Source organism: Rhinolophus ferrumequinum, chromosome 6 (assembly GCF_004115265.2).
Source record: "Rhinolophus ferrumequinum isolate MPI-CBG mRhiFer1 chromosome 6, mRhiFer1_v1.p, whole genome shotgun sequence".
Taxonomy (NCBI): Eukaryota; Metazoa; Chordata; class Mammalia; order Chiroptera; family Rhinolophidae; genus Rhinolophus; species Rhinolophus ferrumequinum.
In genome coordinates this window covers 16,889,104-16,902,363 of record NC_046289.1, presented here as the reverse complement: position 1 = coordinate 16,902,363, position 13,260 = coordinate 16,889,104, and positions in this window count along the sequence as shown.

Genomic DNA, 13,260 nt, shown 5'->3' with positions numbered 1-13,260 from the left:
TGCTGGTTTGAGGAGCAGGCACAGTCTCTGCTGGAATATAGGTGTTGACAGAGAAATATTTTATAGAAATAATTCTTTGGCTAGTAGATTTTCTTCGGCTACCTCTCCTCTCCCAAGGGAAAACGCTGAGGCCACAAAACATGGAAGTAAAAGAAGATGAGGAAAATATCTTCCTTCAGTAATTTTTATTTTTGGTGCTATGGACGTTCTTACAATATAATGGGGCTCACATGCCAGGCTTCCCTGCTTAGTCGCTGCCCAGGAGACATCAGAGCAGAAGGCATTGTTGCAGGGGAAGTTCCCCAGGGTTTGCAGTGGTCCCTCTTCCAAGTGAGTGTCTTAGAGGAAAACAATTAAGGTTCACTTATATGTTCTGGTATATATGGATATAGAACTTGTCAAAATGCATGTCTCTTACTAGAAAGACATCTGCCATGAATAAGTTTGGCACAAAGAGACCACTAACCCTGGGCGCAATGGTTATAAATGAAATGGCAATCAATGGGTTATACAGCATATGATATCTTAAGCGACTCTGTAAAATCAGCTCTTCTACTTGCTTCTTGAAACCACAGTTGCCTTGGGAAATTCCTAATGCCAGCCCATGCATCAAGCTTTCATTGTAAAGAAAGTCAAAGTCAGGAAATTTGCTTTTACCCAGAAAGCCATACCTCCTGTTAGCCCTTCTGAATTCTGTAGCTGTATGTGTTCTCTAGTCACTTCATTCTGTGACCCTGCCCAATAGCTACTGCTATCTTCTCATCTCAAAGATGCTGTGTGTATGTGTGTTTCTCCTTGTTGTGGAGTGCTTTTCTAGAGGAGAGAAGAAAACAACTACTTTATGTTGGATTATTTATTGCACCTGGAAAAGTCTTACTTATTTTTGATTTTTATGAAAGGGAGACACCCATATATTACATCATCCATTAATTCCACACGTATTTGCATATATCAAGTTGCACATCTGTATGAATCTGTTTCCAACTCTAATGCAGACTCCATTCCTCCATGTGTCCCGTAAGTGCCAGAACTAAACTGCCTTAATTATAGTGTTATAGTTTAACTCTTCATATCTACTAGTACATACCTTCACTTATTCTTCTTCAACATTATCTTGACTATTTTTAACACTTTACTTTTTCATATAAATTTGAGAAATAGCTTGTTGAGTTCCAAGAAAAATAATGTGTTATTGCAATTGTATTGAATTTTTTGACTAATTTATATAGAAATAGCAGCTTTGCAATATGGTATATTTCTTCATTTCTTTATATCACTTTTTGTGTCCTGTTGTCTTATAAATATTTTGCCAAGAATTTGAAGTTTTCTAACATGTACATCTAGTAATATTATGCTCTTGTTGCTATTGGAAATAGTTCTTTTTTTTATTCTGCATTTTCTAATTGATAGTTACTGATACAAAGGAGCCCGGTATTTCTATGTGAAACATGAACTAAGTGTGCTTGTAAAATTTTATTTAAATTATTGTAATTTTACATTAGACTATCCAGGATTTTTATGTAGATGGTCATAATATTTGCCACTAAATAAAGTTGTTATTCTTTTCTGTTCACATGCTTTTTATTTTTAATTTTTTTTGGCTTTTTCATACCTTTCTTCATTAGCCATTAATAATACTAAATGGATGTACAATACTCACAGCAAAAAGTGTAAAAGAGTTTCCATTCTATGAGTGTGCTGCAAGCAAAATTTAACTTCATAATGCATTTATTTTTAGAATTATACTTACCTTCTCTGTCCTCAAGTCAACTCAATTAAGTCTACCTTAAAAAACTGAGTTGCTGGTGAAAAATTTTACTATGGCTAATCTTTGTTCTCGCTGAACATTTAGCCTGTTCAAATCTGACCTAATCTTTGTCATCCAGGTTCATATCCTACCTACTCTCAAAAACTTCTCTAATGTCCTCAGACCAATTTCTTGCTTTTTTTTTGAATTTCCACAGTAATCATTTTCTGGGCTATTCTTTTGAATATTAATTATGTATAACATTAGAACAATTAATCCATTGTTATAGTGACATTACATATAAGTTATAAGTTTAGTTTTTTTCACTTTGATAGCTTCTTTCTCAAACTATATTTTAAATACCTGAAAGTAAGAGACTCTTTTTTGTATATTTCCCATTAGAAAAGAATGTGATTTGCTGAAACAGATATACATCACGGTATAGATGTTTCTTCTACATCTTCACCAAGATTTCTTAAGACGGAGCATCCCAGTGCCACGGATGCTAAACCCAGAAAAAGGGGCCATTTCAGGGTGGAGTGACCACAAAGAGATCCCACTAAGTCAATGCCCAGTGCAAACATTGGGATTCACCCCCAAGATCCCAAATGGGTAGAGCCACCAGTGTGAGATTCCAGCCCTGGAAAGCCACAGGCTCATGATTCCAGTCCATGAGAGCCTCAGAGTTGGTTGTACTCCCTGACAAGGCTATAAGATCCAGGAGCCACCCCAGTGTGTTCTGAAGGGGTGCTCCCCACCTCAGCTTGTGTGGAAAGTGGGATTCCTGCCCTGGTGTGTCCAGAAGACGGGACTCCCCACCTCAGTGGGTCTCAATGTTTGGGGCCTGCTCAGGACCTGTTATTCCTTTTTCTTTTCTGGTTTTTCCTTTTGGAATGGGAATGTCTTATGCCTGTCCCACTATTATATTTTAGAAGCACCGGGAATGTTTGATTTCATAGGTTCACAGCTAGTCTTACCCATGTTGGATTTATATGACATTGAACTTAGACTTTTGAGTTGAGGATATATGAGAAGGACATGGGTTTTAGATGACCAGCGGTGGAATGCTATGATCTGAATGTTTGCGTTGCTCCAAATTTGTATGTTGAAATCCTAATACCCAGTGAGGGCATTACAAAGTGGGGTCTTTGAAAGTTGGTTAAGTCACAAGGGTGGAGCCCTCATGCATTGTATTAGGGTACTTCTAAGAGATTCCACAGTGCCCTCTAGCCTCTTCCAACGTGTGAGGACATAGTCAAAAGTTACAGCACTCTGCAGCTGAGAGGAGAGCCTTCACCAGAACCTGACCATGTTTATACCTTCATCTTGGTTTCAGCCTCCAGACTATGAGCAATAAACTTCTGCTGCTTATAAGTTACCCAGTCTATGGTATTTTGTTATAGCAGCCCAAATTCACTGTACCGTTTCTAATTAGACTAATTTGCTGAAACAAATACTAATTGCATATGTCAATGTTTCTTCTTATTTCCCATAGTTCTTTGCAGATGTTGGAATATGAAGTAAATAATTCTCTAGCTAAAATGATAGACTATTTCCATTCTTTTCATAGGCTAAAGCCAGTGGTAGTTTTTAAATATAGGCAAGTGCACTTAAAAAAATGTGCTTTAAAACATGAGCTTTATTGATAATCTAACCCAGCAGGAAATGATTTTTTTTTTAAGTAAGATGATAAATTTTTTCAGTAGGAATGATTTACTCTATGTGCTCACACTGTCCCTCTCGTGTTCTCTCCTTCTCTCTCAAGGGGTTTTTGTGGGGGGAAATTATATATGTGTGAACTATATATATATATATGATTACTTAATGCATATCTTGGTTTTACTGTATGCATTTGAAACTGTGACCCAGTAAAATAAAAAAGAAGAAATATTGAAGAATAGAGAGATAGGAGAATAAACAGATCCCCATATAAATAGGACTTTTTAAAGAACAGTGTTTGCCATCACTAAATACTACATGTTGATTCTTTTCAAAGCCAGATGTGTACCCTAGAAAGAAGGAAATGAGAAACCAATTAGAACCTCAGAACAAGAAAAATATTAGGAATGTAGGGCAAAATGTCACGGTGTATGACAAGTTTAGAAAAAGGAAGATGGATGTGGCAATAGTGAAGGGAAAGTAAGTCAAGGATAAAGGAGTACAGCAACTTATGGCCAAGAGGTCAAAACTGCACATGTGAAATATTTCAAAACTGACTTCTTGCTATTAAATGTAAGATAATTTGGGTGTGGTTTTTGTGTGTATTGAATTCTGTTCTCTCTGTGGCAGGACATTGGAATTCCTTCCATTTTATCTGAACTGTAGTGCTTGTCACTGTTGTCATTAACGAAAGTCACTGTTTTGAGTTTCTGGCAAGGTTTCGTGACCACCATTAAGTACTAAGAATTTCAACCCCCTCTTCCCCTCCCCAAAAAAGAAACAGAAAACATTTAATATATATTTTCATTAGCACACAGGTATTTCTGATATGATAAGGACATCTATACTGGAAGACATCACTAAAACATGTCAATTACACTGATTTTGAAACTTTTGACAAGCGATTGTACTCAATCATATTTAATGGATAAGTGGATTTGGAGGAATACATTTGTTTTATCTTGATTACAATGGGATTTTTTAGTTAGGTTTTAAAGAATGTAGTTTAAAAACTTTCAGAGGGTTAAACATGAACTCTCAGATAAAAAGAAATTATAATAAAGTGATAAATCTAATGAAAGATAGGCCAGAACCTTTCTCATTTGTTCATGCTGTAGTTGTTAAATCGGACCCCATTTTTTGATTTATGCTCCACCTTCATTTCTTTCCTTGTTTAAGTGAAACCTCATGGCATGAATGCAACTCGGAGTTCTGCAAACCAAAGCCATGAAAAGAAAAAACTGGTCTGTCACATTCCTGACAGTGTTGATTTAAGGGTCTATGTGTTGGTGCTTTTTTCCTCCCCTTTATTTAATTCCCTGGCTAGAAACTGGCATTTTTCCACTTACTTCATATATATATTGGCACATATAATATGCAAAACAGTAGCTACAGCTTTAAGACTTCTATCTTTATTTAACACTAAATCTTTAAGAGTAGAGATATGTTCCAAATCTGCTAATGAAGAAATGACACAAATGATGTCTTTTAAATCTGAGAGCTAGAATAATTTTATAAATTTCATAAGTATATTCTTTGAAAAATAAGAAAAATCTTAAGGTCGACCTCAATTTTTTTTCTTCTTTATTAGAGTCCCAAGAGCACTGTAAGAACCTCCCTCACATCTTAGTCTTTTAAATTTAAAATGCAAAATGTGAGGACTAATACAAATAATGTCATATAGAAAAGGTTTTTTTTTTCTATCTTCGTAGGGAAAGGTAATTTAGATGTACATTTATAAGAGCACGAGTGATCAGTAAATTTGCATGCGTCTCTACAGGAGATAGTATTACATGTCCCAAATTCTAAAAGTTAGAGTTTCAATTAACAAATAGATTCTTACTGTTTTCCTATTCTGAGCAATTAACCTGAGCCATTTATAGAGTCTATATGTTCACTAGACAGATATTGTGAGCTATATCAAATATATGTTATTAGTAATATTTCCAAATTGCCTTTTTAAAGTTTTGAAATTTTTTTAAAGTTTAGCTTATGCTACAGTGTTCAAGTTATCCCCTGATGAGGATCCAAACTTCTTCTTTCCCGTTATTTTATGTTAGGGTCTCTCCTCCTGTGATGACAAGGTCATTCACGGAGGAGATCTTAGATACTACCCAAGTACTACAGAAGTCTTCTAGTGTTGAGACATACATACGTTTGTGTGTGATGCTCCCTAGCCCCTGCTGACAATTTCACCCATCTTAATTTCTGCAGTACAGTTTTTACAAATGACAATATCTATTATTTGGGGGGGAAAAAGAGCAATTTTAGGTTCATAGTGAAATTAAGCGATAGCTATAGAGATTTGTCATATAGTCTTTGCCCCATAAATGTATAGTCTCCCTATTATCAACATCCCCCATGAAAGTGGCATGTTTGTTACAATAGATGAACCTACACTGACACATCATCATCACCCAGAGTCCATTGTTTATGTTCAGTTTCATGCTGGCTGTTGTACATTCTATGGTTTGGGCAAATGTATAATGGCATGTATACATCATTATGGTATCATACAGAGTATTTTCATTGCCCTAGAAATCCTCAGTGTTCCACCTATTCACTCCCTAACCCAACTCCTGGCAACCACTTATCTTTTTACTGTCTCCATAGTTTTGCCTTTTCTAGAATGTCATGTAGTTGGAATACTACAGTATGCTGCCTTTTCAGATTGCCTTCTCCCATATGTCTTCAAGGCTTGAGAACTTTTTAAGTGCTAAATATTCCATTGTCAGTATGCACCACAGGTTATTTTTTCATTCACCCACTGAAGGGCATCTTGATTTCTTCCAAATTTTGGTAATTATGAATAAAGCTGCTATAAAGATCCATGTGGAAGTTTTCGTATGGACATGTTTTTAACTCGTTGGAGTATGAGGGAACACAATTGCTGGTTCATATAGTAGGAGTATGTTTAGTTTTGCAAGAAACCACTGAGCTGTTGTCCAAATAGAACTATAATTTTTCAATAATGATTTTAGGCTTTTGTTTTTATTCCCTTACAGCATTAACAACATGAATAATGTTTCCTTCTGTTGAGTGGCCATTTGAATTTCTTTTTTTGTGTGAATGTTTTTATTTTTAAAATGGGTTCTTTATATTAATGATATCCATACCTTCGCATCCTTGTAGTAAATATATTTATTGAAGGCCTACTCTGATGGCTATTCTATGATGACCAATTGTTTGGACAAACACCAGTCTAGATACTGGTGTGAAAATGTGTTTTAGATGTGATTAAAAGAAGGGTTAATTAAAATACATACTTGGGTTAATTAAATAATTCGCAGTATTTTGTTTTTATTTTTTCAGCCATGCACTGTTTTAGGGTTTACAAAGCATATTTGTACATTTATTAATTCCATTAAATGCCAGAGGTATGCTGTAAGGTAGAGATGGTGGATAGATTCTCTTTTTACATATATGGAAACATATTTCAACAGGAGAAATATGAGTAAGGTTATGGTCAACCAGCTAATACAAATACAGCTGGTATTCTACAATTTACTTAGTGTAAAAATATTATTATTAAGTGTTGCTTAACTCTGAAAGGATCCTTACTTGCTACAGACTTGTGAAACAAATAGTTATCTATACGTAGTATCTATATCTGAAGAGCTCAATACAATAAATGAAAACAGTGGTTTAAAATGCTGGCTTCACACTCGTGTAAGAACCACTTGTAGTTCTTTAACATGTAAACACGTTGAAATTTTTCCCATGTGTAGCCTGGAGTTCTAAGCTACTTAACTAAATAGGAGTTAATTACTATTATTTACTATACGATCACACCATAATTATTTTCCCCTTCTGAAAAAAATAATAATTGAAAGTAACATTATTGGGGGTGAGAGTGCAGTAGTAGAAAAAAATTGGCAATCCAATTGAACTTGCAGAATACAGGCTATCTTGAATGGAAGATAGCATATGGGTATTTGTGCTTCTACTAAAATTTAGTAGTACCTTGAGAATGAATAATGAAAGCAGTAGTAACAATTGACATATAAATAATTTGCTATAGTAACTTAGCCTGAAAAATATTAATTCTCATGTTTTGTTGTTTTTTTTGTTTTGTTTTGTTTTGTTTTGCTTTGAATGGTTTCTTACATATACAATAAACTTGGAATTAACTTCTCATTCTTTATTTTCCCTTTTCTGTGCTTAAACATCATGGCTATTTGAGACAGGACATAATTCATAGTGATTCCTATTACCTTTCTTTATTGTAAAGTTCAGTAAAACAAGTGATGGTTTGAATCCTTCTGCACAAATGCAGCACTTACACACTGCTGTTTCTCAAGGCTTAATTTTGAGATGCAGCGTGTAAAATTTCACATATTTAACTACAGATTACTTGTTTTCTAGATGCGTATGTAGAAATATCTTTCTTTTGTTCATCAAGAAAAAGAAAGTTCAATACGTATAGTCCAATTTATTTGCAAAGACACTGAGTCTTGTTGTCTTAGTACACATTTACCTGTGCTCCGATTAGGCAGGCAATTATTTGTACATTGAGTACTTGATCAATTTGAATTACTAACTATGGATGTGAATATTGTACTCCTATGCTTTTGCTTCTTTTCTTAATTCAAAAAAAAAGGAATTGCTGTGAATTCTAAACATCATAAGGATCTATAAGTTTAGGAGAATACCTTCACTGCTTGTAACTGAAATTAATTCTATCAGTGAAAACAAAGTACTTAATATTTGCAAGATATAGTTTCCCAATCACTTAGCAACTTAGCTCTTGCGGTGAAATCACCATCCATCTATTCATCAAATATTTAGGTAATGGCAATTAAGTGTATGTCACTGTATGTGTAAGTCACAGTGAATGTTATTGGTAAGGGACTTAGTGTAGAAATTAGATCTTGTATAATTGTGAAAAGATCTGCAGAAGTGAAGGCCTGGGAGAAGAGCTGAAGGAACATAGGAAACACTAACGGGCCAATCTGCGAAGCCAGGCTCTTTCAGCTACCAAAGTGGAGGAGGGAGACCCATGGGGAGGTCGATGGGAAGCTGTTGACCTTCTGCAGCTACCTCTGTGTGTGTATATAATCAAGCTCCTGGTGGTGGTTCCAGGTTTGCTGTGATCAGTTGGCCTAGCCATTGAAGATAAGAACTAGAAGATGACCAGAGAAGAGTGATGATGGTCAGAAACATGCCAGCATCTTTAAATTTGTTCATCACTACATCTGATTATAATAGTGTTGAGAATAGTGGTGGCTGCTACAGTCTGCCTTCTCAATCTGCCTTAAGTTTCACTGTTGACTAATCCTGACCCAGAACCGTCTATGAACCACCTCTGTTAAGAATTATTTCACGTGTTAGATAAAAAAAATCTTTAATTTAATAGATGTGTGCGTGTATGTCTGTGTGACCCATACCTTATTTTAAATTAGGTTCCCCAGAAGAAGCTTCTAAGAGCAGGATTTGAGACTAATTTGTTAAGAAGTGTTCACAGGCAAACCTGGTAGGAAAATAGGAATATAGAACCAAGAAGGGAAAGAGGTCTAGGAAGTCTGTGATATCATGCAAAGTTTCATGGTGGGTAACTTTGGCTTATCCCTGGAAGGGAGCTCTTGAGAAACTGCAGGTGATATCTGCAGGTGATATCTCCAGGTTGCCCTGTTTAGAGGCAAAGGTGCTGGGATGTTTATTTTTTATTATTATTTTTAACCATATAATTTTTTTTAAAATTTTTTTTTTTTCAGTTACTGTTGGCATTCAATATTATTTTATATTAGTTTCAGGTGTACAGCATAGTAGTTAGACATTTATATAATTCATGCAGTGATCCTCCCAATTAGTCTAGTACCCACCTGGCATTATGCATATTTGTTGCAACATTATTGATCATAGTCTCTATATATCCCTTTGACTATTTCATAAATGCCAATTTGTATTTCTTAATCCCTTCACAGGACCTGGGGTATTTATGTCCCCACCTCAATCAGATACTTTTAAAGGGATATTTGTAGAAGAGATGTAGTATACAAACTTTTCCATATTTACATAAATTCAGAAACAGTGTACACTGGAAGTTTGAGGGCAGTCCTCTAACAAAGAGAGATATAGTTGTTATCATAGGCACTGAAAGCACACAGGGAAGCAGAGTGCATAAAATTGGCAAAGGGACCCACAGGGAAATAGAAAAATTTGTATACAAGTAATCCTAATCCTAAATAATACATCCATGCTATCTTAAATAACATAAAATATACTTACATAAGGAGAAAGGTGAAGTAAGAAAAAATATGGAGAAAGACTTTTTATAAAAAAATTGAGATATATTGAAACATATATATATATGATTTCCATAATATTCTTGAATATATCTATAAAAAGAAAAAAGAAAGTAAAGAATAGTGATGACCTGGATGAGATGGTGATAATTTTTCTGCAGATGTATTGAACAAATTTCAGAAGTTTAAGAGAAAACAGTATATATCCCACGTTACCTGTTACACAATGCTCCAGTCATTCTACATGAACATGTACTCTTCTAGCTTCACTTTTGATAATTGAACTGTGTCTATTGATGGGTTTCTTACCATCTGAATATGCACATATCTTCATATCATGCTATCTGTTACACCAATTATTTGATCAATTATCACAGGTCTTTGAGGGGAAAGGAAAAAGAAGTCTAAATTGGTTCCTGGACAGTCCCATTTGCCATTCATTGATAGCAAAGCTATCCTGTTGATTGACCTTGATTATTTTAGGAGATAACATACTGCTGATACAGGACATCACACTCATAAACAGACAAAAATCTAATCATACTAATCAGATTAAATGTGAAAGTGGAATTAGATAATTTTGTGAAGCATATTTTAGCTTTTGACAGATTGATTTTGTAATTGCTATTTTTATGTAAGTAACTTGCTATGTCAAATCTCTAAAAAAATTGTAAAGTTTTTGTGATACAATCAGAAAGAATTCTGATAACATCCTGGACCATGGCCTTAATGACAATATAGATACTCTACAGTATAAAGAGAAATTGCTATGTTCCAAGCATGTTTTGTCTTAACCGGAGCTGACCTAGAAGAGGAAATATATAGTTTACATATTTATATAAATTATTTCTATAAAACTTACAAGATACATTACCTCATTTCATTAAAATATTTTATGGATAAATATTTTTGAAAGGTATATATGAGAAGAGATCTATGAAACATATTTTACTCATCAGACAAGTGAGACCTGTGATCAATATATAAGTCCCATTCCTACTAATATGAGGTTTGTTTACAGAAAATGTCAGGGTATGACTTCTGTAGAAGTAGACTTATGTATCTGCAAGTGAGGATAAATAGCCAAATTTATTTATGTACCTTGGAGAAATATGTGTCTTAGTTTAGTTGCTATAACAGAATACCATAGACTGAGAGGCCGATAAACAACACAATTTTGTTGAGAAGTCCAAGAGAAAGGTGCGTGCAGATTCAGTGTCTGGTGCAGCCTGGCTTTCAGGTTCATAGACTGCTGTCAGCTTGCTGTGTGGTCCCATGACAAAGAAGCAAGGGCACTCTCTAGGTTCTCTTTTATAAAGTAATCCCATTCACGAGGGCTCCACCCACATGACTTAATCACCTCCCAAAGTGTCCCCCTCCACATACCATCAACATATGAATTTTAGGGGGACACATTCAATCTATAACAATATGTAAATATGTTATAAGTGTGAAATGCTATATCATTTCCCTTTAATAGCACATATTTTAAGAAGTTCCAAGTAAGTTAGAGTAGTCTAATTTATCTTAAAACGATTCATTGCTTTGTTGAGGTTTAAAAAGCAAGATTTAAATTTGTGGAAAACTGGTCATGTTTCTAAAATTCCTAATGATTTATCAGCATATTATGAAATTTGATGATAAAACTATGATTGTATGTCAAAGTTTTAGTTGCAAATGTCAAACATTTGGATTTTGTGAAACATTCAGAAAAGCACCACAAGTTTAGTTATTTTATTGTTTTTGTTTACGGAGGAAGAGAATTTGCTTCTTTCAGGATGTGTACATAGAATATGGCTTGGCATTCATGATTTATACACAGTATTTCACTTATTGTCCATTAGAACAGTGCTCTTTATATAACTAATAAAATATGATATAGTATTTCAAGTTACAGTTTCTTGGAGGCAGAGTTTGAAATTATGTTAATCAGGTTCAAAATTTGGGATGTTTTCCAGTAAAGATAAATACTGTCTTTGTTAATTCATTAATCTGTTCCTCCCTCCTGCCCACCCTTTGTATTTTCTTTCAACAAATGTTTGCTGAGTACCTATGATGGGCCAGACGTTTTTTTAGACAATAATATAAAACAATAATAACAACTACAGCAAAACAAAAATAGATGTACCTCTTTCACACAAATAAGTTCAGTCTAATTGAGGAAACAGATGGTGATTTAAAAATCAAATAACATTATTATTTCAAAGTGCAATGAGTACCTGGCTGTGTCAAATAAGCACATAAAAAGACGCCCTATCCTTTTAAAGACATGAAAATCATTCCCATGGAAATACGATAAACTATGGAAATGGTGTGAGGGTGGGCATGGTGACAATCGAGGAAGATGAACTGGAAAATGCAGAGCCCTGGAAGCAGCCATAAAAAGACACAGTTCAAAAACTGAGTGTCAGTGTGGAAAGGAATGGATGATGAGGCATGAGGTGGGGGAAGAACAGGAAGGTTTGACTGACTAATGGAGGCACTATATGACATACTAAGGGTTTTGCCTTTACCTTTTGAAAAATGGGGTATTTTAAGTGGATCAAGCTGGTGGAGAGAGTTTAATTTTGAAATTGCTCCATTTTAGATGCCTTGGAGATATCCAAGTAGAAGTATAGGCTTATCAGATATGTTATTCAGAGATCAGAAGTATGGAATGAAGCATTCACAGAGAGTTAATATAAATGTACGTGACTAGAAATATTTTTAATATACAAATATCAAACTGTTTTTGGTGAGTACACCTGCTGTGTGCTAATAGACATAATTATGAGGTTTTCAAAGCAAAAAAATAAACAATGGAAAAAGTCACAGTTCATAATCCTATCATATGACAAATGAATCGACATTTATATATATATATATATATACACACACACATATGTTTGATATCTTAATGTTTGATATTCTTGAGGCAAGATCATAGAATTTAATGGTTTTTGTACCTGATAATATATTTCTATTATGTCATAGGTCTATATCTTATAAAAAGTGTTAGTTATTGAAAAGTAACACTTGGAACCAGGTCTATATGGGAACCATTTAAAATCCACATGCTTATTTTACTATAATAAAGTTGTTAGTTAATACATAAATTCATATGAGAGATGTTTGTATCAATTATGTATCAATATTTAGATTTCATACATAAATATATCTATTTTACCAAATACCTGTTTTGGAAAACATGCTTTTCTAAAAACAAATTAGTTCCATACACAAAGAGTTAGGTATGAGTATTCAAAACTGCCGAAATGTGTGCTTTCACTTGATAAGTACTACCAGTGATGTTAAAATAATTGCAACTGATTTATCCTAAGTATATTAACATTGTCAATTTAGCAAAATATGTTGTCAGAGGCTTCCATTCCTAGAATGTAATAGGCTGAAAAAAACTGCATCGACTAGAAAAAAGCTCATAGATTTGATGTATGTGTATATTTAATGCTGCTAAAAATTCTCTGGGTGAGCTACCTTCCAGAAAGGGTAGAACCATTAAAAGTGAGTGGAAGGTCACTGACGACTTTCCCATTTTTGAGGCATTTGAAATTTTAGGTGCGGTAGGGAGCTACTTCCTGAAATTGCTACTTTTGTGATTGTCTTCAGCTT